The 27,771-nt window shown below is 39.7% G+C and overlaps 1 long non-coding RNA gene across 7 annotated transcripts in view; it reads right to left on the reverse strand.

Moving 5' to 3' along the window:
• The window catches only part of LOC102121041 (uncharacterized), a 293,022-nt gene that overhangs the window by 130,236 nt on the left and 135,015 nt on the right, over positions 1–27,771 (reverse strand). Inside the window, exon 5 of one of the 7 annotated variants that reach the window (XR_012429112.1) lies at positions 14,523–14,879. The exons of the other annotated variants lie outside the window; for them this stretch is intronic. This is a non-coding gene — a long non-coding RNA (uncharacterized lncRNA). Of the gene's footprint in view, positions 1–14,522; positions 14,880–27,771 lie in introns of those variants that run through there. 7 annotated transcript variants of the gene reach the window in all.

Genomic DNA, 27,771 nt, shown 5'->3' on the forward strand with positions numbered 1-27,771 from the left:
TTCCATCCTTACCCACGTTAACCATGGTTTCATTCTCTATACCTGTGTGTTTGAGCTCTGTTTTTTAATATTCCACATATTAAATTCCACATAAGTGAAATCACACAATATTTTTCTTTCTGTGGCTGGCTTATTTCACTTAGCGTAATGTACTCCGAGTTCATCCATTCACGACAAATGGCAGGATCTCCTTTTTTAAGGTCGAAAAATATTCCACTGTGAGTGTGTGTGTGTGTGTGTGTGTGTGTGTGTGTGTCATTTTATTTTATTCATTCATCCACCAATGAGCATTTAGGTTGTTTCTGTATCCTGGCTGTTGTGAATAATGCTGCAATGAAAATGGGAGTGCAGATGTCTTTTTCTTTTTCCTTTTCTTTTTTTCTTTTTTTTTTTTTTTTTGACGGTGTCTCATTCTGTCACCAGACTGAAGTGCAGAGGCACAATCTCCACTCACTGCAACCTCCGCCTCCCAGGTTCAAGCAATTCTCCTGCCTCAGCCTCCCGAGTAGCTGGGACTACAGGTGTGTGCCACCACGCCTGGCTAATTTTTTGTATTTTTAGTAGAGATGGAGTTTCACCATGTTGGACAGGATGGTCTCAATCTCCTCACCTCGTGATCTGCCCACCTCAGCCTCCCAAAGTGCTGGGATTACAGGCTTGAACCCCCATGCCAGGCAGATGTCTTTACAAGGTAGCGACTTCATCTCGTTGGGTATACACCCAGAAGAGGGATTCCTGGGTCATATTGAGAGGTGAAGCTGGCTGGCCTTCTGGGTGTGGTGAGGACTTGGAGAACTTTTCTGTCTAGCTAAAGGATTGTAAATGCACCAATCAGCACGTTGTATCTAGCTAAAGGTTTGTAAACACACCAATCAGCACTCTCTAAAATGGACCAATCAGCACTCTGTAAAATGGACCAATCAGTGCTCTGTAAAATGGACAAATCAGCAGGATGTGGGCGGGGCCAAATAAGGGAATAAAAGCTGACCACCCCAGCCAACAGCAGCAACCCACCCGTGTCCCCTTTCACGCTGTGGAAGCTTTATTCTTTTGCTCTTCACAAGAAATCTTGCTGCTGCTCACTCTTTGGGTCCACACTACCTTTATGAGATGTAATACTCACTGCGAAGATCAGCAGCTTCCCATTCCTGAAGCCAGTGAGACCGCGAACCCACCAGGAGGAAAGAACAACTCTGGACGCACCACCTTTAAGAGCTGTAACACTCACCGGGAAGGTTCGCGGCTTCACTCCTGAAGTCAGCGATACCACAAACCCACCAGAAGAAAGAAACTCCGGACACATCTGAATGTCTGAAGGAACAAACTCCAGACACACCATCTTTATGAATGAAGGGTCCACAGCTTCATTCTTGAAGTCAGTGAGACCAAGAACCCACCAGAAGGAACAAGTTCTGGACACAATATGGTAGTTCAATTTATAATTTCTTTTGGAACTTTAATACTGTTTTTCAGAATGGCTCAACCAATCTACATTCCCACCAACAGTGTACTAGGTTCTCTTTTTTCCATACCATCACCAACATTTGTTATTGCTTGTTGTTTTTATAATAGTCATCCTTAGAGGTGTGTGGTGATATCTCATAGTGGTTCTAATTTATATTTCCCTTGTGATTAGTGATGTTGAATTATATTACAAAACTATAATAATGAAAACAGTATGGTATTGGCATAGAAACAGTAACATAAACCAATGGAATAGAATAGAGAGCCCAGAAATAAATCCAGACATATATGGTGAACTAATTTTAGACAGGAGCACCAAAAGGACACCATGGGAAAAGAGCAGTTGCTTCAATAAATGGTGCTGTGGAAACTATTTCTACACGTGAAAGAATGAAATTGGACCTTTACACCATACACAAAAAGCAGCTCAAAATGAAGGGAAAAAAAGCCAAAGCCAAACCAAAGATAAGACTTGAAACCATAAACCTCCTAGAAGAGAACATAGGGGGAAAAGTCCTCAGTAGTAGCCTTGACAATGATTTTTGGATATAACATCAAAAGTTCAAGCTACCAAAACATAAATAAGTAAATGAGACTACACCACACTTAAAAGTTTCTTCACAGAAAAGGAAACAATCAACAAAATGAAAACACGACCTATGGACTGGGAAAAAATAATTGCAAACCACAAATATTATAATGTGTTGATATCTAAAATTTATAAAGAACTCTGTATTTGTCCATTTTCACACTGCTGATCAAGACATACCCAAGACTGGGAAGAAAAAGAGGTTTAATTGGACTTACAGTTCCACATAGCTGGGGAGGCCTCAGAATCATGGCAGGAGGTGAAAGACACTTCTTTTTTCTTTCTTTCTTTCTTTTTTTTTTTTTTTTGAGATGGAGTCTTGCTCTGTTACCCAGGCTGGAGTGCAGTGGCATGATCGGCTCACTGAAACCTCTGTCTCCCAGGTCCAAGCAATTCTCCTGACTCAGCCTCCTAAGCAACTGGGATTACAGGTGTCAGCCACCACACCCAGCTAATTTTTTGTATTTTTAGTAGAGATGGGGTTTCGCCGTGTTTCACAGGCTGGTTTTGAACTCCCGAGCTCAGGCAATCTGCCCGCCTTGGCCTCTGAAAGTGCTGGAATTACAAGTGTGAGCCACCATGCCTGGCTGAAAGGTACTACTTATATGGTGGCAGCAAGAGAAAAAATGAGGAAGAAGCATAAATAGAAACCCCTGATAAACCCATCATATCTCGTGAGACTTTTTCACTGCCACGAGAATAGCAGACCAGCCCCCATGATTCAGTTACCTCCTCCTGGGTCCCTCCCACAATATGTGGGAATTCTGGGAGATACAATTCAAGTTGAGATTTGGATGGGGACACAGCCAAAACCTCTTACAACTCAATAGTAGAAACCAAATAATACAATTTAAAAATGGGCAAAGGATCAGGTGGGGTGGCTCACACCTGTAATCCAAGCACTGTGGGAGGCCGAGGTGGGTGCAGCGCTTGAGGCCAGGAATTCGAGACCAGCCTGGCCAACATGGTGAAATCCCATCTCTACTAAAATTACGAAAATTAGCCAGGCGTGGTGGTGCATGCCTATAGTCCCAGCTACTTGGGAGGCTGAGGCACAAGAATGGCTTGAACCCAGGAGGCGGAGGTTGCAGTGAGCCAATATTGTGCCACTGCACTCCAGCCTGGGTGACAGAGGGAGACTGTGTCTCAAAAAAAATTAATAACAATAAATAAATCAAGCAAAGGGCTTAGCAGACATTTCTGACATTTCTCCAAAAATTACATAAAAATTGCTAACATATATATGAAAAGAAGCTCAATACTACTTTCTTAATCTGCTCTGGAGGTAGCAGGCTTAGGTAGAAGAACTAAGGTAGTTTGTAGAATGAAGAGACTACTAACCACCAAGGGGCTCATGTCATCCATTAACCCAGCAAGGATTTGGGGAGTTGGGACAGGTGTAACCAATGGTGATGAGTTCAGCTTTATCATAATATTGCATGTGCTCCTCCTTCTTTGGAAGGTTTTGCTCTATTATACGCAGGTGATATAAGTATACTAACATGTTTTAACAGTGTAAACATTCTATTGGGAAGGCCATGGTTTACTAAAAAGTAATCAATAATAATGAATAATATTGTTGTCTACAAAGTGATAGGTAATGTCCTAAACATGTTATACATATCATCTCTATGAATCTTCACAACATTATGGAAATAAGTATAATACAATTTTTCTCACTCATAAGTTTGTGGGTTGGCTGGGGTGACTTGTGAGTCTGGGAGCTGAGCTGGGATCAGCTGACTAGGCTCCAGGCTGCAAATTGGCTCGAGTCTGCTTAAGCTGTCTTTCATTCCAGGACCAGCAGCTCTCCAGAGCTTACTTTTCTCACAGCTGATGGCAAAAGAACAGGAGGCCAAATCAAACTAGGCAAGCACATTTAACATTGGAACTCTGTGTTGGTAACATTCTGGTTATAGCCTCCCCTTGATAACCTATCATAGACAAAGTAAATTACATGGCCAAACCTAGTATCACTGGGGTGGAAAAATACAGCCCCCATGGAAGAAGTGGAAGAGAGTGAAACTTTGCAGGACACGAATGCAGCCTACTATCACTATTAAGTACCTTTCTGTAGTCATTAACAAATGGTAGAACTGAGACCAAAGCCCAGTTCTCTTTTTACCCCTGCTCTGAATCCTCACAACATTCTGGCTCTTCAGGAGGAGCTAAAAGGAGTTGGTGGAAAGTTGGGGAAATTTAAAGACTAACCTTTTAGAAACATATTTCTGAAATTAATCTATATATTATGGTGACCTGTGGGCAAGTAGGATAGTGGAAAAAATAGGATTCTACTGGTTGTATTGGAGAGGGCATTGTTCAACCAATCAACTGTGAATTTCTAGGAAGTTAAAACAAGTGATCCAAGAATGTCAAATAAAAGAGACCTGGTTTCACGTCTGAATACTGCCGCGGATAAACTGATGATCTCAATCTGGTTTCTAGACTTTTCCAAGTTTCAGCTTCCTCTAGTGAAAAATAAGGGACAACACTTAGCGTACCTGAACATTATGCTTTTAATAAACCCTTCAGGCTGATCTGAGAGAACTTATAAAAGAGGCCCTCTCCTACTGTGTCTCCATGGTATGCAGGTAGCTGGAAAAGCAAATCTGGAATAAACACCAACTCCTCCTACTTGGTGATAATTTTTTAAAATCAATTTGGGGGATATATGTCACAAAATAAAGCTCTCAAAAACTTGTTGACTATAATAAATTTTCTTTAATTAATTCTTCTTTAATTTACAAAAATTTGTCCGAATTTTCTACAAATGCTCAAATTCCTTCCTAATCTTTAATGTTTAACTTGATGAAAGTTAGCTGAGTCAAAAATTTCAAACACACCCTTTCAGAAAGTCTGTAGTTTACACAAAGTATTATTTGGCTTCGTGAGCTATTCCACCAAAGGGCAATGAAATACCATTCCAAGAATATCTCAAATATCAAAGAAGGGAAAGGAAGGTCTAGTTGACTTTTTTCCTCTCTCTAACTGATTAAGGATAGAACTGTTTAGATTGTTCCACATATACCGCAGACCCCAGTTGGAGAGAGAAACGTTTGCCCAGTCGCCATACGAGGCCTAATATCCCCCAGGCATTATTAGATGTAAGTTCCTTGAGACTTGGAACATGTGTATTTCTTATTGCACCTGGTCATGCTTTGATATAAAAAGTTTTGAATAAAGTTTTGTTGAAAGAAGGAGTGAACAATTAACACATGAATTTCAATGATAATTGTTCTTTGTATTCACATGAGACATATTGTGCAAACATAGACTGGATGTAATATAGCCAACAGATTTTAAAAAGATATTGCTCATGCTTCTTAAGCATAGTGATCTGATATTCACAAGGTTGAGGAGAATGAAAGGATTGGATACCTGTTGTGCACAATCAGTTTGGATACTTGTGAAACACAATTAATATATAAAAGGGTAATTGTTCCTACAAGCATATAAGCATATCCAAGTTGAACTCAAACATGGGGAAAGGTAATGCGAGATAATCCAAGATAAACTATTGGATAGATACTCCCAATACCAGTACATCTAATTTAGGGTCCCACAACGTAAAGGGAACTTGGATGATTTTTATTATGTTAAAAATATGTTAGATAAAACTTAGGTTATTTGAAGAAAGTGACCAAATAACTTGGGCTAATCTGGTTTGGAATTTTTTTTTTTTTTTTTTTTTGGACTTCTTAGGCCAAATTAGAATTCAGGATTTTGTTCTTTATCTACTTAAGAGTAAATTTTACTTAAGAGTAAATTTTAAAGTTTTTCAAGGGAAAAATTTACCAAAACTTGCTATTATTATTGCAAGCTACCATTTGTTATCTTTATATGCTAAGTACTTTCTTTCTATTGGTGTATGAGTGTGCGTGGTGTATACATATGTATATACTATATATAAACATATATTTTTCCAGAATGTAATAGTTCCATAATTATGCTTATCTCCATTTTCTAGATGAGTTGACTCACACTGACATTGATATTTTGCCTAAGGTTGTGCAGATAGCTAGTGGCAGAGCAGGGTTCAGCCCCAGGATTGGCTGTCTCCAAAGTCTTTGTTCTTTGTAGTACTCTACATTATCAAGGGATCAGAACTACCTGTTATCTATCAAAAGCTTCCCTACACCTTTACCTGGAAAAAGACCTGGCCTGGGTCAGATTATCTCACATCTCTTAGTGTGTTTTACCCTGACCCACTCAATTAGACAAGTCTAAGTCATCTTTCACATTGTTTCAATTTCATGACTTCCTCTCTCCTTCCTCAGCAGCTCTTCCAAACTCTAATCCCTTGTTCACAAGATTAACACCCCCGTTGAGCATTCAAGCTTCCTTACGTTAGTGCCCACATCCTGTTCAGCTATTTCAGTTCTACCCTCTCCATCCCCTAACTGAGGCCAGCCATACAAACAGACATCTGCACTTTCCACAACGTTGATGGGATTGTGCCTGTCATTTCATCCTCTAGGTGTAGAGGCTGATACAGAGTCAAGCCCATGATGTTTTCCTGGTGATGGTGGCTGACATGGCTACTTAAAATGTCCACTGTCTCTACCTCTGTGTTGTCTCCAGGCAACAGAAGGCTCTCTGAAAAGACCTTGCAACTCGAATACTGGCTTATTATAAGATTTGGTTCTCTAAATACAATTTGGTTTCTCCCCTGCTTGGCAAGTCCACGGTTACCTCTCATTGAAATATATCCTGGCTCGTAACCTGAATTGAGTATTCCAGGCCTTCCCCTCAGTACTAAACTACCAATTCCCTCTCCCCATCCCTCGCAGTTTCCCACCTTACTTCTGGCCAGCTGCTGCCTTGTGACTCAAGTTGATGTACCTGTATTTAATATCCCAGAAGTGATTTCCTCATGTTCTTCCCTTTTTATTTCAGCATATACCTGTTCTACATCAATGATTTCCTTCAAAACAGCTAGGCTTTGGAACCTGAATTCAAACCTCATGGACCTGAATTCAAACCTCCGCTTTATTATTTCATTTGTGGCCATACACCCTTGGTCAAATCTCTTAACTTTTCCAGGGTTTGGTTTCTATATCTCTAGAATGTAAACAATAAAGCCTATTATTAAGAGTTTATAAGCTTTCAACACTACATCTTGTAGTGAGCAAGTTTTAGGAATTTGTTTGATTTTTTTCACCATGTTCTAGTTATAAAACTCTACTTTCCTTTGGAATGAACAAGGCCGATTGTCCCCATGGAATAGGACACAAGGTTGTAGCCAGCAAATATGAGAAACAATGTCCTTGACCACAGGGTTAGTTCATGGATATGACGCAAGTAGAGTCTCACAGTTCATCTCGTAACTCGTCTTTCTCATTAATTTAGTGGGAGAGAAATTCTGCAATTTCTAAGATTTCTTACAACAAGGAACAACTAAATCTGAAGTTGTCAGTGGTAATTTTTGCCTCAGAGAAAGGATAGCCGGCCTAAGAATAGCATTAACTCTATAGGAGGGTAGAGATGGCAGATTTAAGCACCCAATTCCTGGACCCTCTAATACTGTGTAACAACATATTCCATTTTTTCTTAAATTAATCTGAGCTGGGTTTCTGTCACATGCAACCAAAACCTCTGCCTAGTAAACCTCTGCAATATCCAGCATGGCACCCATCGCATAGGTTGTAATATGTGTGTGATGTGTGGCATCAACTTCTCTGCAGTCCCAGAAGAGACCAGCTGCCTTCTTATAAGAATACCTCACTCTCTACCCATAAGCCCATCCCATAATCCCCTGAAGGATATTTTCCCCACACCTATCCCTTTCCTCTACAACATCTTAAGCTTCTCCACTTATTTGATTACCGATTTCAGTATGCTCAATGGTAAAAATTCATCATTTCCATTTCTTTAACAAACTTGTCAGTTTTCAAAGCACTTTCATATCTGATTAATCCTGAGGGATCAGTCAACATGACGTGATTCTTCTTCCTTCAAAATGTCCCTCCCATTTTCTCTTCCATAACTCTAACCAAGACCCACCTCACCTACACGACTGCACTCATTCATCCATCATGGCTTCTAAAAAATATTCCACCTATGATTCCTGCTACTAAATTAAGCTTTCTAAAATGCTGCTTTCAGCATGCTTATTTTCTATAGAGTCAAAAATATTTCGGGTAGCTTTTCAGATAAAATTCATCCTCTTCTCCTCACTAACCCAATATTCTCCTCCAACTGGCACCATTTCGCTTATCCAATATTATCTTGGAGGCAAGTTATCTTTTTTTAAAATCTAAGTTTTACTTCTTGCCAGCTGTGTGACTTTGGTCAATTTATTTCTCTGCTCTGAGACTTTGGCCCCACAGCTGCAACCATATCAATTTCCTTACCAGTCTTTATTCACAGGAGAAACATTTATTTTTGTTGTTATTTTTTAACATAATTAAAGTATAACTTAAATATCACAAAATTCACCTACTCGGAGTTTATAGTTTACTGATTTTTAATAAGTTTACCAAGTTGTACAAGCATCACCAAAATCCAGTTTTAGAATATTTTCATCACCTCAAGAAGATCCCTCATGCCCATTTGCAGTTAATCCACATTCCCACCTGCAGCCCCACTCTCTGTCCCCATAGCTTTGCCTTATCTGGTCATTTTATATAAGTGTAACCGTACAATATGTGGTCTTTTATGTCTGGCTCCTTTCATTTAGCATAATGTGCCAAGCTCGTTTCTGCCTTCATCCTTCGTACATGTATGTTCTTTCTCTATCTTCTCCCTTTCTTTCCACCTACCCAAAGTTCTCATTGTTGTTTTCATGCTGCTGTTTTGAGGTATAATTTAAGATATAGCACTTTTATAACATTATCTTAGACTTCTTTACAGTCCACCATTTTTATCTTTATTACTCTAAATCTCCACTGGGACTTCTAGGCTTGAGTTCTTCCTTAGCTGCTCCGTGCAGCTATCATATTTCCTTACCAAGAAAAATGAAAGTTCTTTATGTAAAGCAATAGACACTTTTGGAAACAAAATACATGTTTCTTGAAAAAAATGATGAATTGAGTATGTCTACTTGTACTTGATACTTTTCTTTACTGAGAACAGTGACCAAGAAGATCCATAGGTAGGTAGGAAGGGAAGATCCAGATGTATGATGCTGATTTCTACAGATCTTATGCCAGAATAGCTGCCGATTGGACACACCCCCGATTTTACACACCCCATTTCCCTCCTATCATGAGTTCCCTCACAGATCCCAAAATTTCAGTAACTGTCCATTCTTTGAGGATAGGATCAATATCCGCTGATTGATCTTTGTTTCCACCTTAATGCATAGCTACTAACTTGCAGAATAAATGGGTGCAGAATAAATATGTGTCAAATGAATGACTTAATGAATGAGTATATGAGTGAATACATGATGAGACCTTCAAGCAGGACCCGGCCACAGCAATCTCAGGAGACTTCAAGAGTCATGAGTCAGCATTAGCTTTAATTAGAAATTCCGGTTTTGATATTAGAAAAGCCAAGTAAATATCTACAACTATTGTACATCGAGTTGTCAGAAACACAAAATTCTATGAATTTACCCATGGAGACATCGATGAAAAATTATAGACCCCAGATCAAAACCAAGTGAAAAGTGGATCACTCATACCCACAAAACTACATTCCTCTACTTTTCCAGGCTAACTCACTCGTGTTTGGGGGGCTGTTAGATGTCATTCCACATTTCAGTGGATCTTATGGCATTATGTTTTCCTGCATCAGGGTCTGTATGCTAAATGCCTGAAAGCCAAAAATCAATCCTGTTATATCCACACAATTAAGACAATTCCTGAAACCTAGTGTAAAATTAATGCACATGGGTTGAATAAATAAGCTACCATTTATTGAGCATATCAATATCCCACTTAATCCTCACAGTTACCCTAACAGAAACAATCATACCTACCATTATATCAAGACCATTTTGCTGCTCTGGTTCAGAGAGATCAGTTAACTTGGCCAAAGCCATAAAGCTAATAAATGAGAGATCCAGAAGTCAAATGAATTTATTTAACCACAAATCTATTTTTTTAGTCGGTTTTGTGTTGCTATCACAGAATATCACAGATTGAGTAATTTATATTAAAAAGCAATTTATTTCTCATAGTTTTGGAGGCTGGGAATTCTAATATCAAGGTGCCAGCACCTTACTAGGGCCTTCTTGCTGTGTCATCCCATGGCATTACATAAGAAGACAAAAGAGGATGAGAGGGAGCAAAAGAGAAGTGGGCCAAACTTATCCTTTTATCAGGAACCCATTCCCATAATAACTAACCCACTACTAAGATCGAGCCTTTAGTTCTAATCACCTCTTAAAGGTCCTGCCTCTCCACTGTTGCACTGGGGATTAAGTTTCCAACACACAAACTTAACCATAGTGGCCATGTTCTCTGCTACACTGCCTTGCTTCATCAAAGAAAAAAGACAATATAGGAATAGTCATTCAGATGATGATCTCGTCTAACTCAATTTGCTCAGACCAAATGAAAACTGGACATTTTATTTAAAGCACTAGAAAGTTAGCTTGAGAAGTGACTGCCTATGCTTACAAAGGATGAGATACCAATTATGAAATCAGTAATAAAAGACCAATATGATGGCTATTTATTCTTGAAAATTAAGCAGATAGTACCTGAAAAAGTTCTTCACCACTGCATCTTCCTAAACTGGTACATCTTCCTGAAATATTTTGGTTTTTGCTAGTCCTAAGGATAAAAGTGATAGAGGAAGAAAACAGCAACATGGTTTGCCCCCAAGCCTAAAAATGTTGGAGTGGTCCTATGGGAACAAGGTATTTTGATTATTTACAGCCTTATATTATTTTCTAATTATTGCATACGTCTAAATCTTATTCTCCTAGGTCTCCAAACAAAAGCAAGGTCCCCGTGGGCATAAATTTCTTTTATGCTTCACAGCATCTAACATGATGTTGAGCTGTAGACTGAGCTCAAAGTTTAAGGAAAGGAAATAAATTTAGAAAATCTGGTCCAGGGATGGCTGTTTTCCCTGTCAAATTTTGTCTCCAAGATTTTATCCCGTTAATCCATATCAATGAGGACAGCACCGGCTTTTGTGACATTTCCAGGTCACTCTAAAAGGCCACATCAGTGGCTATTTGTCTTATCACATAATAGTGAAAAAAGCAAATTTTATTTTTCAATTAGCTTTGTTCCATTTGGTGAATTTCTGTGAGAAAATGTGCCTATCTTCACATAAACGGTGGGCTGAATCTGTGCCTGAGAGAGAGGGCAAGTGTGCTCACACTTGTGGGTGGGTGAGCATCTTCAGAAAGCCCCTCAGCTGCTCTGGAGGAGCTTGCAGTGTGTGCCATGGAAACGCCAGTTACCATGGAAAGAGCGCTATTGTGATGAGCTGAAGAAATGCCTATGTAAAATCAGCTTACCATGTAACCTTACACTTTCCAGCATTTTAAAAAATATGATAGGATTAGAGCACAGTCCTCTGGGGAGTCTCGGCCCTCTCAATGATCTTCCAAAACAATCTAGAAATTGAGATGATAAACTGCAGGGCAGTGTGTACCTTGCTAAGGGGCTTGACAAGCAGTTAGGTGGAGAAATTGCCAACATCGTTTATCTATGGACTACACAGCACACTATTAAATATTTTCTGTTAAAACCCACAAAGTATTACAAATGAAGAGAAAACATGGATAAAATTAACTTAAAGCGAACGGTTCCTGACTTACTGAAATCAGAATTGATGTGTTTCATCTAACTTATCTGTTAATAGGCTTTCTTGATGCCCTCATGTTACCATAATCTCCAAAGCACTGGACAAACCAGTACATTTGTTTATCTTTATCACTCTTTGCTTACTAAAGAACTTGCTTTTATTAAAGAGATCAATCACCTGCACACAGTTTAATAGCCTGTGTGGTGCATACAAGGTAAAAAAAAAAAAAAGCGAAAAAAGGGTAAAGGGTGAGAGCCCTATTTTAACAAAGCCCCCAAAGCACTGAAGAGGCAATAAAATAAGCTTTCAATAATATATGTTACATACATATACATACACATGCACACACACACACACATATATCTTCAAGATAGACAACTTGATATCAAAATTAGCAACCTAAAACATTTTAAAATGGGAAAGTGGAGGCTTAAAAGCAATCAATGCCTCAACTGTATACTCAGTTTTGTCTTGTTACTTTAATAAACAAAACAGTTAAATTCAGTTAAGTGGAGAGACAGGGAGTGCATTACACATCTTATACGCGGCTTCTCTCACATGCTTGTGTGGGAAAGTCAGACATTTATGTCTCACAGCCGAGCCATGAAACCAGGAATCCACCCTGGCTTAATAAGGATGTGGCATCTGAGGGCCACTGTTTTAAGTCTCAGATATGAGGCATTGTTGAAATGTTGGATTATAGCCTACTGCGCGCATTGTAGTGTGGGAGGGATACCGAGGCTGCTTTGCTCCCGAAACTGCTCTCCTACCTACACTGAAAAACAACCCTATCCACAATCTTTCAGTGCAAGGAACATAATATCATATTTTATCTCCTCTTCTGGGATTAAAAATATTGATTGAAATTTTCATTGGAAGCTTTTCTTAAAAGACACTTTCTTCCAAACCTCTTCTTTCTACTCCATTGCAAGTCAGCTATTTTTCTTGCCAAAATGCAGGAAAGCAATTAGGCTCAAGGGTATTATAAGCTGCACCAGTTCAGGGCAAATCTATTGAACTTTGCTGAGAAATTCTTGTTCATTCACTGTGAAAATTTTGATGGTTTTATCCTTTTTCTTGATAACCACTTAGTTTTAGAAACCTGGGTTACGTGTGTACTGCAGGATTTCAAGAGAGACCGCCTTAATTAAAGTGTTGTGATGTTAAACGGGAGGGTACTAAACATATTCCTTTAATAACTGCCATTTCAAGCTCAAATATATGTTGGAAAGAACTGAAGCTAAAATACAAAGGCAATTTAGCAGAAGCAGTGATGGCGAAGAGAAAATATTCAGCCAATCTGCAAAGTGCCTCACAGGTTTTGCAAATAACGCAGGCAGACAACAAGAGCCGATCCTTCATCTTCTATCAGCTGTTCCTGTTGCTGGCGATTATAGCCATATTTCACAGAGAACATATGGCTGTGTTTATAGCCATCAGGCAGCATTTCACAGAGCTACGACACCATGTGTCCACCAACTAGCCTTACTGATTGCAGTTAATTAGAGAGGAGGTGGGAAGCATTTTAAGATAATTTTAAGGCATAAAGATGCCCAAAGTTCCCAGGCCTATTTGCAAGACTAGGTGACAAGAGAGCCTGATATTAAAATTATAAGAAGCTAAGAGAAGTGGAAATTTTGCACAAGTCTTTCCCTAAGAAATGAGGCCAATACAACAACAACAAAGCAAAGAAAAAGCATATGAACACTAAGAAAGAAGATCAGCACAATAAATCATGCAAGATGTTACTTGAGAAACTTGCACAAGTGAGAAATCATTTGAACACTCCTAAAGGACCTTTTCAGGAGATAGGTTTTGAGTCAAAACTACCAAAACAACATTTCTAGGAGTCACTTTATACTAAGCGAATCCAAGATGTACTACATTCAATGTAAAATTACATAGGGTTTTGTTATACACCATCAAATATGTGCTGTAGCCCAATTTGTAGTCCGACAATGTAGTTCTTTCTTCTTTTTAATCCCAAAGTAAAATACCAGAAAACATATGTCACCAGATATATGATTTAAGGGCTTCAGCTTTTCAACATTCCCACTTCTGAATTTGCAAAATTTCTTCCATAAGTCCCTGGAAAAGAGACTTGACTATAGAGAGTTCCAGAGAGAATGAACTGAGCTCACATCCAAACAGAAACCTTAATTGAGTAATTCCTTTCCTCCTACAATTTACAAACTTCCCCCCAGAAAACATGGCTCTGTGTGTCTGTGTGTGTGTGTGTGTGTGTGTGTGTGTGTGTGTGTGTGAGTGTGTGTGTGTGTGAGTGTGTGTCTACCGTTCCATCTATTACAGACACTTCTTCCTTCAGGCTCTTTTGAAAGTCTGAGAACACATACATTGGTAATTGTGTCATTTTTTTCTCTATCGCTCTGCTTTGCTGAAGCTAGACTATAATGACATTAGATAGGTCGCATGATGGCAATTTAATGGCCTGAACTCAATCCACAGGTACATCGTTGCAGTCGCCTTGGGATCTGTTCTCATTGCTCTGACATGACAGAAAATACCAGCAGAGTTGGAATGAATGGCCACTTGCAGCGATGGAGGCAGTGCATATGTGAGGATAGAAGATACTGACTCTGAAACCCGAAGGGTAGCCCAGTAGCTGGGAAGTCACCCTCAGTGCCCCCCGTGGCTCCTCGCCCCACTATTAACACAGAGCATTTCACTCAGCAATGTTCATATGTTATGTTCTCTCTTTGGCACTGAGGAAAGAGAAAAATAGAACACACACAGGTCTGGCCCTAATGTGGTTTATTGTTTCTTAGGGAAAACACACAAACATTTAAATAAATATATGCGCCAAAATACCATAGATGTTATGATAGACCCATGTCCACAGTATAATAGTGGTACTTATTAGCAGTGAAGTTGAGTTGTCTTTAACAGTCCAATCTGCCTTTAATAGTCCAGTATACTTGAAAAGAGAGATGTTGGGGTTGTGCTGGGGGGTGATTTAAGGTCTACAAATTGCAGAGTACAATAATAAATCCAAAGTATATGAAATACTTTCAAAGGCTCATGTGCACAATTGGGTGGGTGCTGGATTCTCTCAAAGGACAATTATGAAGATCTAATTAAGAAATTCTCTGAGCACCTAGGGAAGAAAAAGTACAAGTTCAAAGCATTATACTGTTACTACAATTAGCTAAGTATAATATCCAGAGCCCTAGAGAATATTTCTATTACTTAGGGAAGTTTACAGCGTGACACTGTATTTTCCAGAAACCATAAAATAGTGATGATCTTTTTCATATGTTTGTTAGAATCAGAAGAGATTGCGTGTATATGTCTATATCTACATATAATATATTTTATATTACATATAGATATGTTTTATGTTAGGTATATAATATAGATATATAGTTATATTAAAAATGTTTGCAGAATCTAGGGTGCCATATTAACAGATGTTGTTGTGGTTGTATTACTGCTGACCATATTTTTGTTGTGGCTAACTATAAAGCAGAAGTCACTAAATTATGGCCCATGGGCAAAATCTGGGCCACACAGGGCCAAATTCATTACCTATAGCCCATGGCTTTTGTACTCTAACAACAGGGTTGAATAATTGGACAGAGACAATATTATGAATGGATTTTTTTTCTTTTTTTGTCATTTTATTTTTTAGCAGAAAACATTTTCCTGAAAAAATGGGGGTTCTGTGATCAGGTAAGTGGGAACCCTACGTACTATATTTCTCTCTGGGAGATTTATAATGAAGCTTGGTATATTAAAAACTTTAGTGGCCCTATATAAAAGAAATCTATTTAAATACATTTTCCACATTTATTTGGCCATTTTTCTCTCTACCTAAATGTACTAACAAATATGGCAGAGACAGTGGATTGGCCACTCAAGAGCAACTTACCTCTCCTGTGTCATCTGCTGTATAGAGAACATTAAATACTTTATACTCCAGCTTCCCTGTTGTCTAACCTTAGCCGTGCACCACAGTTATAGGCACTAAGAGATGGCACTTCATGAGGCAGGTGCCCTTCCAGAACAGAAAAGAATGGTCTCCCAAGAGAAAGTCCCTTTTATCTTTTCCTGGTTGCCTTTCCTCTTGACCAGAAGTCAGTGGTCCAATACCCACCTTGTGATCCTAAGGACAATGAATAAAGGCAACGCTCTACATGCTTAGGATGGTGAAGCAGAAAGATGGTGAAATCCTGCATCTCCGATGGAATCATTGAGACACGCTACTAACTCAGAACTGCCTACTCTGGGATGTCTCATTGCATTAAATAAGTAAATACCTTCGGTGTGTGAGTGTGGAAAGTAGGAAAGAGCTTTTCAGACTTAAATAGGTGTGAATCACCTGGGGATTTGTTAAAATGCAAATTCTGATTCAGTAGATCTGGGCTGGGACCCTAGTCAGCTCCCAAGAGATGCCAGTGCTGGTTGATGAATCACACAGTGAGTAGCAAGGTAATTGAGTTTTCCGTTACAGTCAACCCACCATGGATCAAAAATATTCAGGAAAAAAACAATAAAAATAACAATAAAACATGTATTAAAAATACATTAAAACAACTACTTACATGGCGTTTACATCATATTAGGTAATATGGGTAATCTAGAGATGATTTAAAGTGTATGAGAGAATGTGCATAGTTTATGTGCAAATACTATGCCTTTTTGTCTGAGGAACTTGAGCAACCACAAATTTGGTATCCACAAGGTCACGGGAAAAATCCCCCTCAGATAACTAGGGATAAGTATATTTGCAGGAAAACGCCATCATAACTGATACAACCTCTATGATTCATCTTGTAGAGAACACACTTAGAGAAATGTTCTGTGTCATGCATCCCATTACTCCAAAACATTTAGAAAGTGGACTCCACCCGGGCTCCATTCAGAAGATCTAGACTTTCTTTCCACATTATTTCTTGTACCATATATTCCTTATTATGGCCCATGAAGCAGTGTCAAAGCTACGGTGAACCACTGTGCACAAAGAAGTGATATTTTCCACAAATGTCCCCAGTATAGCAACAAATGGTAATGAAGAGATAATTTCTTTAGCCTCCAAGAAAGTTAGATTCCTTAAAGACTTACCCAATCCTTCATGTATAGGTCAGTAAAGTTTGATCAAGAGAAGCCAACTTATTCCCTAAGTGCCACAGGCGATGGAAAAAGGGGGAGAACAGAGCTTGGCAAGATTACGCTCATGTGTCAGGGTCTCGGTACATGAATCTGTGTGATGGATTTCCCCCTTTGCACAGAAAAACCTTTCAAAAGAAAGTAAGGGCTCAATGATAGTGTGCACATTACATCACATATGCAGGATGGAGCAACAACAACAACAACCAAAAAATCCATATTTACATTTTCAGACTTTTCCTAATGCCGTGTTTTAAGCGACCACAATGTCAGTCATTCCTTTATCTTTATGATTAACCCAGAGCATTAGCAAATACCCAATCTATTTAGAGACACAGATCTCTGAAGGTTTTGTGATTCCTTCTCTAAAATATAATACCACTTGACCTAACGGGTTTTGGGAGATTCCGTATCTTATTTTTTTTTTCATCTTTCCATGATAACTGTGAGTTTAACAATAGGACGTGTGAAGTTGCTGAAGTATTTCATACATTCTTTATTAATTAAAGAAAAAATCTCATCTTAGAGTATTGGAAGTTTAAAGAGCAAATGAAAAGTAGAGAAAATGCAAGAAGGGCTAAAATAGCTGAAATGTACTACTTTTTCTTTTGAATAATTGGTACTAAAGAAGAAATATAGGCTTTAGATTTTAAATTCTATCATCGAAGAAAAGAAGCTAACTTTTAAGTATTCTGTCATGCTGAGGAAGAGATCAAGGGCCAGTAGGCAATAACATTGTCTCACTCCTATGTTTGCACACCCAGGCTGTGGTCCACCAGGCGGCTTTTAACGCGATTACAGCTTCTGTCTTCTGTGGCTCTCAGTGCTCATATGGTTCATTAGGATTCCTTTTTTTTTTTTTTCCGTTTGAAATGGAGTCTCATTTTGTCACCCAGGCTGGAGTGCAGTGGTGCGATCTCAGCTCACTGCAACCTCTGCCTCTGGGTTCAAGCAATTCTCTGCTTCAGCCTCCCAAGTAGCTGGGATTACAGGTGCCCACCACCACACCTGGCTAATTTTTGTATTTTTAGTAGAGACAGGGTTTCACCATCTTGTCCAGGCTGGTCTTGAACTGGTTCATTAGGATTCTTCATCAGTCACTGGCCAACTTCTTTTCGGATTTGTCTAATAGTTCTGATTCAAAGATCATGTAACTAAGGTCAAATCTGAACAGTGATTTACCTAAGACCATAGAGCCAGGCCATGGCATTCTCTAAAAATCTAGTGATTGGAATGTCTAAATCTTTGTTATTGTCAATGATTCTAACACAATTTCTGCAAATTTCCATCCAAGGACTCTGGAATGTGACATTAGGGCAAGCACTTACCTACACAGATGATACAGCTTGGCACTGTGTTCCCACCCAAATTTTAACTTGAACCATAGTTCCCACAGTCCCACATGGGAGGGACCTGGTGGGAAGTAATTTAATCATGGGAGTGGTTACCCTCATGCTGTTCTCATGATCATGAGTGAGTTTCCATGATATCTGATGGTTCTATAAGGGGCTGTTCCCCTTTTGCTCAGCACTTCTCCTTCCTGCTGCCATGTGAAGAAGGACATGTTTGCTTCCCTTTCCACCATGATTGTAAGTTTCCTGAGGCCTCCTTAGCCCTGCAGAACTGTGAGTCAATTAAACCTCTTTCCTAGAAGTTTCTCTACCTAGAAAAATAGTAAATCAAAAACAATATCACATCTCTGGAGGAATTGCAGAGATAAGTGCCACCATCAAGGACTTGAAAGACGCAGGGGTGGTGATTCCCATCACATCTCCCTTCAACTCTCCCATTTGGCCTGTGTGGAAGACAGATGGATCTTGGTGAATGATTGTGGGTAATCATAAGATTAACCAAGTGGTGACTCCAAATGCAGCTGCTGTGCTAGATGTGGTTTCATTGCTTGAGCAAATTAACACATCTCCTGGTACCTGGTATGCAGCCACTGACTTAGCAAATGTCCTTTTCTCCATTCCTGTCCATAAGGCCTACCAGAAGCAGTTTGCCTTCAACTGACAAGGCCAGCAACATACCTTTGCTGTCCTACCTCAGGGCTATATCAACTCTCCAGCTTTCCATCATAATCTTGTTCAAAGAGATCTTGATCGCTTTTCACTTCCATAAGGTATTGCACTGATCCATTACATTGATAACATTATGCTGATTGGATCCAGTGAGCAAGAAGTACCAAACACATTGGACTTATTGGTGAGACATTTGCATCCCAGAGGATGGGAAATAAAACTGATCAAAATTCAGGACACTTCTACCTGAGTAAAATTCCTAAGGCTCCTGTGGTATGGGACCTGTCAATATACTCCTTCTAAGGTCAAGGATAAGTTGCTGAATTTGGCCCCTGCTACAACCAAGAAAGAGGCACAATGCCTAGTGGGCCTAGTGGGATTTTAGAGACAACACATACCTCATTGTGGTGTGTTATTCCAGCCCATTTATTGAGTGACCCAAAAGGCTGCCAGTTTTGAGTGGGGTCCAGAACAGGAGAAGACTTTCCAGCAAATCCAGGTTGCTGTGTAAGCTGCTCTGCCACTTGTGCCATATGACCCAGCAGATCCAATGGTGCTTGAGGTGTCAGTGGCAGATAGGGATGCTGTTTGGAGCCTTTGGCAGGTCACCATAGGTGAATCATAGCAGAGCCCTCTAGGAGTTTGAAGCGAGGCCCTGCTATCTTCTGCAGATAACTACTCTCCTTTTGAGAGATAGCTCTTGGCCTGTTACTGGGCTTTGGTGGAAACTGAACATTTGACTATGGGTCATCAAGTCACCATGTGGCCTGAACTGCCTATCATGAACTGGGGGCTTTCTGACCCATCTAGCCATAAAGTGGGTCGTGTGCAGCAGTATTCCATCATCTAATGGAAGTGGTATATCCGTAATCAGGCTCGAGCAGGTCCTGAAGGCACCAGTAAGTTACATGAGGAAGTAGCTCAAATGTCCATGGTGTCCATTCCTGCCACCCTGACTTCTCTTCTCCAGTCTGCACCGATAGCCTCATGGTGACTTCCCTATGATCAGTTGACAGAGGAAGAGAAGACTAGGGCCTGATTCACAGATGGTTCTGCATGATATGCGGACACCACCCGAAATTGGACAGCTGCAGCAGTACAGCCCCTTTCTAAGACATCCCTGAAGGAGAGCGATGAAGGAAAATCTTCCCAGTGAGCAGAACTTCAAGCAGTGTATCTGGTTGTACACTTAGCATGGAAGGAGAAATGGCCAGATCTAAGATTATATAGTTATTCATGGGCTGTAACCAATGGTTTAGCTGGATGGTCAGGGACTTGGAAGAAGCACAATTGGAAAATTGATGACAAAGAAATTTGGGGAAGAGGTATGTGGATGGACCTCTCTGAATGGTCAAAAGCTGTGAAGACACTTGTATCCCATGCGAGTGCTCACCAACAGGTGACCTCAGCAGAGGAGGATTTTAGTAATCAAGTGGATAGGATGACCTGTTCTATGGACACCACTCAGTCTCTTTCACCAGACACTTTTGTTGTCACCCAATAGGCCCATGAACAAAGTGGCCATGGCGGCAGGGATGAATGTTATGCATGAGCTCAGCAACATGGACTTCTACTCAACAAGGCTGACCTGGCTATGGTCACTGCTGAGTGCCCAAATTGCCAGCAACAGAGACCAACATTGAGCCCTCAATATGGCACCATTCCTTGGGGTGATCAGCTAGCTACCTGGTGGCAGGTTGATTATATTGGACCTCTTCCATCATGGGAAGGGAAGAGGTTTGTCCTCACTTGAATAGACATCTACTCCAGATATGGGTTTGTCTATCCTGTACGCAATGCTTCTTCCAAGACTACCATCCATGGACTCATGGAATGCCTTATCCACCATCATGGTATTCCATACAGCATTGCCATTGACCAAGGCACTCACTTTGCAGCTAAAGAAGTGTGGAAGTGTGCTCATGCTCATGGAATTCACTGGTCTTACTATGTTCTCCATCATCCTGAAGCAGCTGGATTGTTAGAACGGTGGAATGGCCTTTTGAAGTCACAATTACAATGCCAACTAGGTGACAACACTTTGCAGAGCTGGGGCAAAATTCTCCAGAAGGCCATGCATGCTCTGAATCAGCATCCAATATATTGTACTCTTTCTCCCATAGCCAGAATTCACGGGTCCAGGAATCAAGAAGTGGAAGTGGCACCTCTCACCATCACCTCTAGTGGCCCACTAGGAAAATGTTTGCTCCCTTTTCTTGAGACATTACGTTCTGCTGGCCTAGGGGTCTTAGTTCCAGAGGGAGGAATGCTGCCACCAGGAGACACAACAATGATTCCATCAAACTGAAAGTTAAGATTTCCACTTGGACACTTTGGGCTCCTCCTACCTTTAAGCCAACAGGCTAAGAAGGTAATTACAGTGTTGGTTGGGGTGACTGACCTGGACTATCAAGATGAAATCAGTCTACTACTCCACAATGGAAGTAAGGAAGAGTACACATGGAATACAGGAGATCTATTTGGGCATCTCTTAGTATTACCATGCCCTGTGATTAAGGTCAATGGGAAACTACAACAGCCCAATCCAGGAAGGACTACAAATGACCCAGACCCTTCGGGAATGAAGGTTTGGGTCACTCCACCAGGAAAAACCACGACCTGCTGAGGTGCTTACTGAAGGCAAAGGGAATACAGAATGGGTAATAGAAGAAGATAGTCATGAGTACCAGCTACAACCACGTGACCAACTGCAGCTACAAGGACTGTAATTGTCATGAGTTTCCTCCTTCTTTTGTTAAAAACATGTTTGTGCATGTATACACTTGTACTAAGAAAATATCTTCATTTTATTTCCTTTCTCCTTATCATGTGACATAAGATTTATTGACTTCACATCAGCATTTAAGTATTGTTAACTTTATGTAGTAGTATTCGGGTTGGGGATTGGTTGTACGAAGGATAGTTGTATTATGTTAGGCATAATTATGACCTTATTACTGTCTCTATTTGGAGATTATATATGATCTCAAGAGATGTGTATGGGTTCAAGTTGACAAGGGGTGGATTTGTGATGGTTAATACTGAGTGTCAACTTGATTAGATTGAAGGATACAAAGTATTGATCCTGGGTGTGTCTGTGAGGGTGTTGCCAAAGGAGATTAACATTTGAGTCAGTGGGACTGGGAAAGGCAAACCCACCCTTAATCTGGGTGGGCACAATTTAATCAGCTGCCAGTGTGGCTAGAATATAAGCAAGGAGAAAAATGTGAAAAGGTGAGACTGGCTTAGCCTCTCAACCTACATCTTTCTCCCGTGCTGGATGCTTCCTGCCCTTGAACATTGGACTCCAAGTTGTTCACTTTTGAAACTCGGACTGGCTCTCCTTGCTCCTCAGCCTACAGACAGCCTATTGTGGGACCTTGTGACCATGTCAGTTAATACTTAATAATCTCTCCTTTACAGATATATATTTATATTCCATTAGTTCTGTATCTCTAGAAAACCTTGACTAATACACAGATGTAATCAAACTAAGATGAGGTCATTACAGTGAGCACTAATCCAATACAACTTGTGTCTTCACAAGAAGAGGAAGAGGCCATGTGAAAACAAACACAGGAAGGCTATGTGAAAAGAAACCATGTGACAGCAAGAGGCAGAGATCGGAGTGATACAGCTGCAAGCCAAGGAATGCCAAGGATTGCCACCACTGTCAGAAACAAGGAAGACATAAGGAAGGACACTAGCGAGAGTCTTAAAGGGAACATGGCAGTCCTAGGAAACTAATACTCATGGTAAAAGGTACTTTGCAGATGTAATTAAATTAAGGATCTTGAGGTAGGAGGGTTATCCTGGATTATGTGGATATTCCCAATGTAATCACAAGGGTCCCAAGAGGTTTTATGAGACAGGAAAGTCAGAGTCACAAAAGGCAGGAGCTATGATGATGGAGGCAGAGGGCCAGAGTCAAAGAGATATTTGTTAGAGATCTGAAGACAGAGGAAGAGGCCATGAGCCAAGGAATGCACTAGGTTCCTAGAAGGTGAAAAAGACAAGAAGTTGCATGGCCTGGCTGACAGATAGACTTGGGCCTAGCAATATCCACTTTGGATCTTCGACCTCCAGAACTATGAGATAATACATTTGTGCTGTTTTACACCATTAGGCTTGTGATAATTTGTTACAGCAGAAATAGGAAACTAGTACAAGTTTATGTTTTCCCTGGTTAGCCCCTACAGTTGATGTACTGAAGAAAAAACCTGTAAAGAATATGTATTTCAGTGTTATCATGATTCTAGTTATCTTGAAGATATACTAGACATGCAATTCCAAAATTTTTAATGAATAGATAAGTTAATGAATCAAAATAATTTCAACTGTACAAAGACATGTAAACCAAATTGTGTCAAATAGTATCTCCCTAAGGGCAAAGATCTTACAATAAAAGTCTCTACAGTATGCAGCACAGCTACCTTCACATAACAAGCCTTTTCTAAATATTCTTTATTTGATTAATCAGAAAATGAAAAAGGTCCTAGGAAAACCCCCGTAGCTACTAGGATTGAAAAAAAGACAAGAGAAGCCATCAGATAAGTTCTTCCTTAGAGTATGCACCTCTCCTCCCATCTTCACCCATTGAAAATATTATTGAGTTACAGAATATGGCCAGTTTCCTTTGGGTTAATTTTTTTTGGGGGGGAGGGGGATCACTCCTGGTGACTAATTAGCAGCCTGGATGCTTCCTTATAAAAAGCCATGTTTTCTGCACATTAGGGCATTTCCCCTTTCAGGACTGGAGACAGATGTTTAAAGGATGATCCTAGCTAACAAAGTAACATCTGGCACTTACTATCTTGCTGTGACTAATTGTCTGATATATCACCCTAAAGTGAGGTGCAGCAGAGCCCTAGAATGCAAAACGGTTCCTATAGCATCAACACTCCCAGTGAGATGAGAAACACTGAATGAGGAGACTGTGTTGGGACAGAGAGGCCAAAGAAAAAATGGAAGTCATAATACATGATCAATTTCATGATTATGTTTTACTGTAATATTTCAGAAACTAAACCTAAATAAGTATCAAAAAGACTACATGGGAGCTTTTGAGAGAAATGGAAAAGGTAATAGGCTTGCATAAAAACATGCCACTACCTGAGATTGTTATTTGTAAAAACAGCATCCATAGTCTGGCAGACTGGTCAAAGTCACAGGTTTTGGGGTACAAAGAGGCAAAGGGTCTGTGCCCAATATACTTGCCCACTTGGAATGTGATGTTGGGCAAGAGATATAACCTTGGACAAAGTATAAAGTTGGTGCAAAAGTGATTGCAGTTTTTGCCATTACTTTTAATGAATGAATTTAGTAACAGCATCTGTCATTGCTTTTAATGGCAAAAATTGCAACGGCTTTTGCACCAACCTAACATTTAACCTGCAGCTTGATATCCAAAAATGCAAAATTGGGTTCGTCATATCTTATTAGGTAGTCCTGAGAATTTTATAAACAATGTATGTTAAATGCCTAGCATAATGTCTGATACAGACTTATAGTCTTACACGGTTAACATTTATTGATTGGTTACCATGAGACAAGGCACTGTGCTAAGTGCTTTGGTTATGTTACTGAAAGCAATGGAGTAAAGGTGGTTCCACGCACCAAATCACCAAATGCCTGAGTTCATAGCCCAGTTTCATTTACTCTCTACATAATCTTGGCAAAGTTACTTAACTTCTGTGAACTTCAGCTTCCTTGTCTCTAGAAGGAGACAGACAGTATTATCTTCCTCACAGGCTTGTGGTCAGAATTAAATAAGCAGATATGTTCAATGAACTTAGACACAGAAATTGGCACATGATAAGCATTCATAAGTGTCACTGTTATTAGTATCCCTGCAATCTTTACAACCCGTTGCTACAGATGCTGTTACTAAATTCATCTTATCAACAAAGAGGCAGAATTAAAAAAAAAAAACAACTCTAAGTGAGCTGTAGATCCAGGATTCAAGTAAAGGTGGTCCTGTACTTGGTCCAAGATTAATTACGTTAGATGATGCTGAACGCCAGAGCCCACCAAATCTATTTTGACCTTTCACCAACACGTTCCACAATGAACTGGCTTTATTACTTTGAGAAATTCTTTAACCACTCAGTTTTGCATTTGTATAATGGGGAAACTAATAGTAACACCTCATTAGGGGGAGAAGATTTAAGGAGATGGTGTAGTAAATCCCATATTGCAAAGCCTGGCACGTAGAAAGCCCTCAAAACATTTCAATTACTATAATAAATATTATTAGCAGAAGCCCTGAAGACCAGTAGTCATTAGTGCTCCACCTCCTTTAAAAAATGGAGACCAAGTTCAATTCTCAGTACTTACCCAGGACATTGCTTCATACCGTGACATTGTCCTAGGATCTTTCTGAAGTAGCAGACTGCCTTGACCCTGGAAAAACCTTTGGCCATGGGAAACAATCACTGTATCTTGCAATAAAGGACAATGTCCTGGCTTTTTCTGCAGTTTACTTTGGGCTGAATTTGATGATAAACAAAAAGCTGGCTGGTCAAGGTAGAGATAACTAGTGCTAAGAGTCTACCGGCAAACAAATGACTATGGCTTTATGACCCTGAAGTATTCAACTAGTATAGACCTGATGTACAGAAACAAAGGTACTGAGTGGTACCATGGCACTGGGATACTGGTTGAGAAAGGCAAATCCTTCAAGGTTAAGCACAGGGTGAGAACTATCAGTGATAAAGCAGCATTACTTCCATGGGAGCAAACTGTATTCTCTGAACCATTAGCATAACCCTTGTACTTTCCCCTCGGTGTTTAAAATGATGGTGAGATAATTGATTTCGCATTAGCCATTTCAAGTATAGTATGTAAGAAATATTGCAAGCCTACTTCTTAGTTGCTTGCCAAAGCAACCTTAAGACACTGATAGAAAAACATATTGTTTACTTAAGCACAGTGAAAGTACTTTATATCCCAGATGCTGAGGAACAGCACCAAGCCCTCCTCACATATTGGCAGTGCTCTATCAAGGATTCATGGGATTCGTCAGCTTTTGATGGGAACTTAAGTTGATAGGGGTAGAGTGGGTGGTGAACTAGGTAAATACTAGCTTGGCTAAAATAGAGTTTCATTGTTCCGGCTTGACAAGCAGTTCCCTGTGGCAAGCAGCCAGAGAAAACTTGGCTAATTGTCAGAAACGGACATCCATAGAGCTACTGCGCAGGGCGAAGTGAGCTGATGCAGGTCTCATAAATGACTAGTGGGTTAAAATACAGGGGAAAGGAGAAAGACCTCTTTGATTATTCAAAAATCATAAAAATGGCATTGAGCTATAAAAATAAAGCAGACAAATGGCCTTAGAATAAAATTTCTTTTCTTTCTCCTTTTCTCTTTGTGAGTATTCCAATAATATTTTCACAGGCTTTCGCATGAGTGAGAGAATCCTGTTTCTGACTCTAAGTTACATTTATTCTCTTTATCTATTGAAAGGAGAAGCAGTGGTGAGGAATGTGGCTAGGAACATGCTACAGATTAATTAAAATGCTGTGAATAGAGAGGGCCTAATGCAAATGGAATTTTCAACACAGAAAAAGTAATTAAACATAAGTGAAGAAAAAGAGAGCTGCTGTTCTTGGTTCATCCCAAGCTGAATATGTCAGCAAAAGTCACAAAATGTGGCCTTTTTTTTATCAAGGCATATTTCTTATAAAACAACAGCGATAACCATGGTAGTTTTAATAATGGTAATGTGCTTTAAGTTATTCATGCTTTAAAGATACAAGAGAATCCAGGTTTGGGGACATAGCGCTTATCCAATTTGTGTTCCGTCTTTGAGAAGAAAAATAAAAAATGACTAATATACTATTGCTGGGGTTGCCAGATAAAATATAGGACTCCTAGTTAAATTAGAATTTCATATAAAAAGTGAATAATTTTTAACTATAATATTGTCTCATGCAAAATTTGGGACATACTTACACTATATGTGTGTATATATATATATATGTATTCATTTATTATATATTTGAATCTGATATTCAAATATAACTGGGTGTCCCATATCTTTTTATTTGCTAAATCTAGCAACCCTGCTCCTAAGGTCTTGGAAGAGTCCCAGAAAATGTGAGAGGAGCCCTGAAGTGAAGCTTCACTAATTTCACAGTGAGTCTGTCCTTGAACTGGTGCTGCTAATTGCTGCATCTCACAGATGCAGAATTTGGGGCCATGCTTAGCCAATAGTATCAGATTTGGGGAACCATATATTTAAAAGAATTTGGAATTATTGTTAAAGCTTACAAGCCATGTGTAAAAGGTGAATGAAGATATCTTGCACATCATATGAGGTAGAATAGAAGGAATTAGAGTTGTTCTGCTTAAATAAGAGTAAAGAAAATGATTGATTACCAATTTCATGAATCAAAAAATATAACATCTCAGAATTGAGAGAGACTTGACAATTTAATTAGTCCACACTGGTTTCAATATTTGAATCTCTTTGATGACTTCCTCAGCAAGGATTTTTTTTTTTTTTTTTTTTTTTTTTTTTTTTTTTTTTTTTTTTTAGACAGAGTCTTGCTCTGTCACACAAGCTGGTGGCATGATATCGGCTCACTGAAACCTCTGCCTCCCAGGTTCAAGCAATCCTTGTGCTTCAGCCTCCCGAGCAGCTGGGATTACAGGCACGCACCATGCCTGGCTAATTTTTTGTATTTTTAGTAGGGACAGGGTTTCACTATGTTGGCCAGGCTGCTCTTGAACTCCTGACCTCAGGTGATCCGCCTGCCTCAGCCTCCTGAAGTGCTGGGATTACAGGCGTGAGCCACTGCACCCAGCCCCTGGCCAATGATTATTGGTCATATTGTAGCAGGTGCAAAACTTAGCCAC

Source organism: Macaca fascicularis, chromosome 1 (assembly GCF_037993035.2).
Source record: "Macaca fascicularis isolate 582-1 chromosome 1, T2T-MFA8v1.1".
Lineage (NCBI taxonomy): Eukaryota > Metazoa > Chordata > Mammalia > Primates > Cercopithecidae > Macaca > Macaca fascicularis.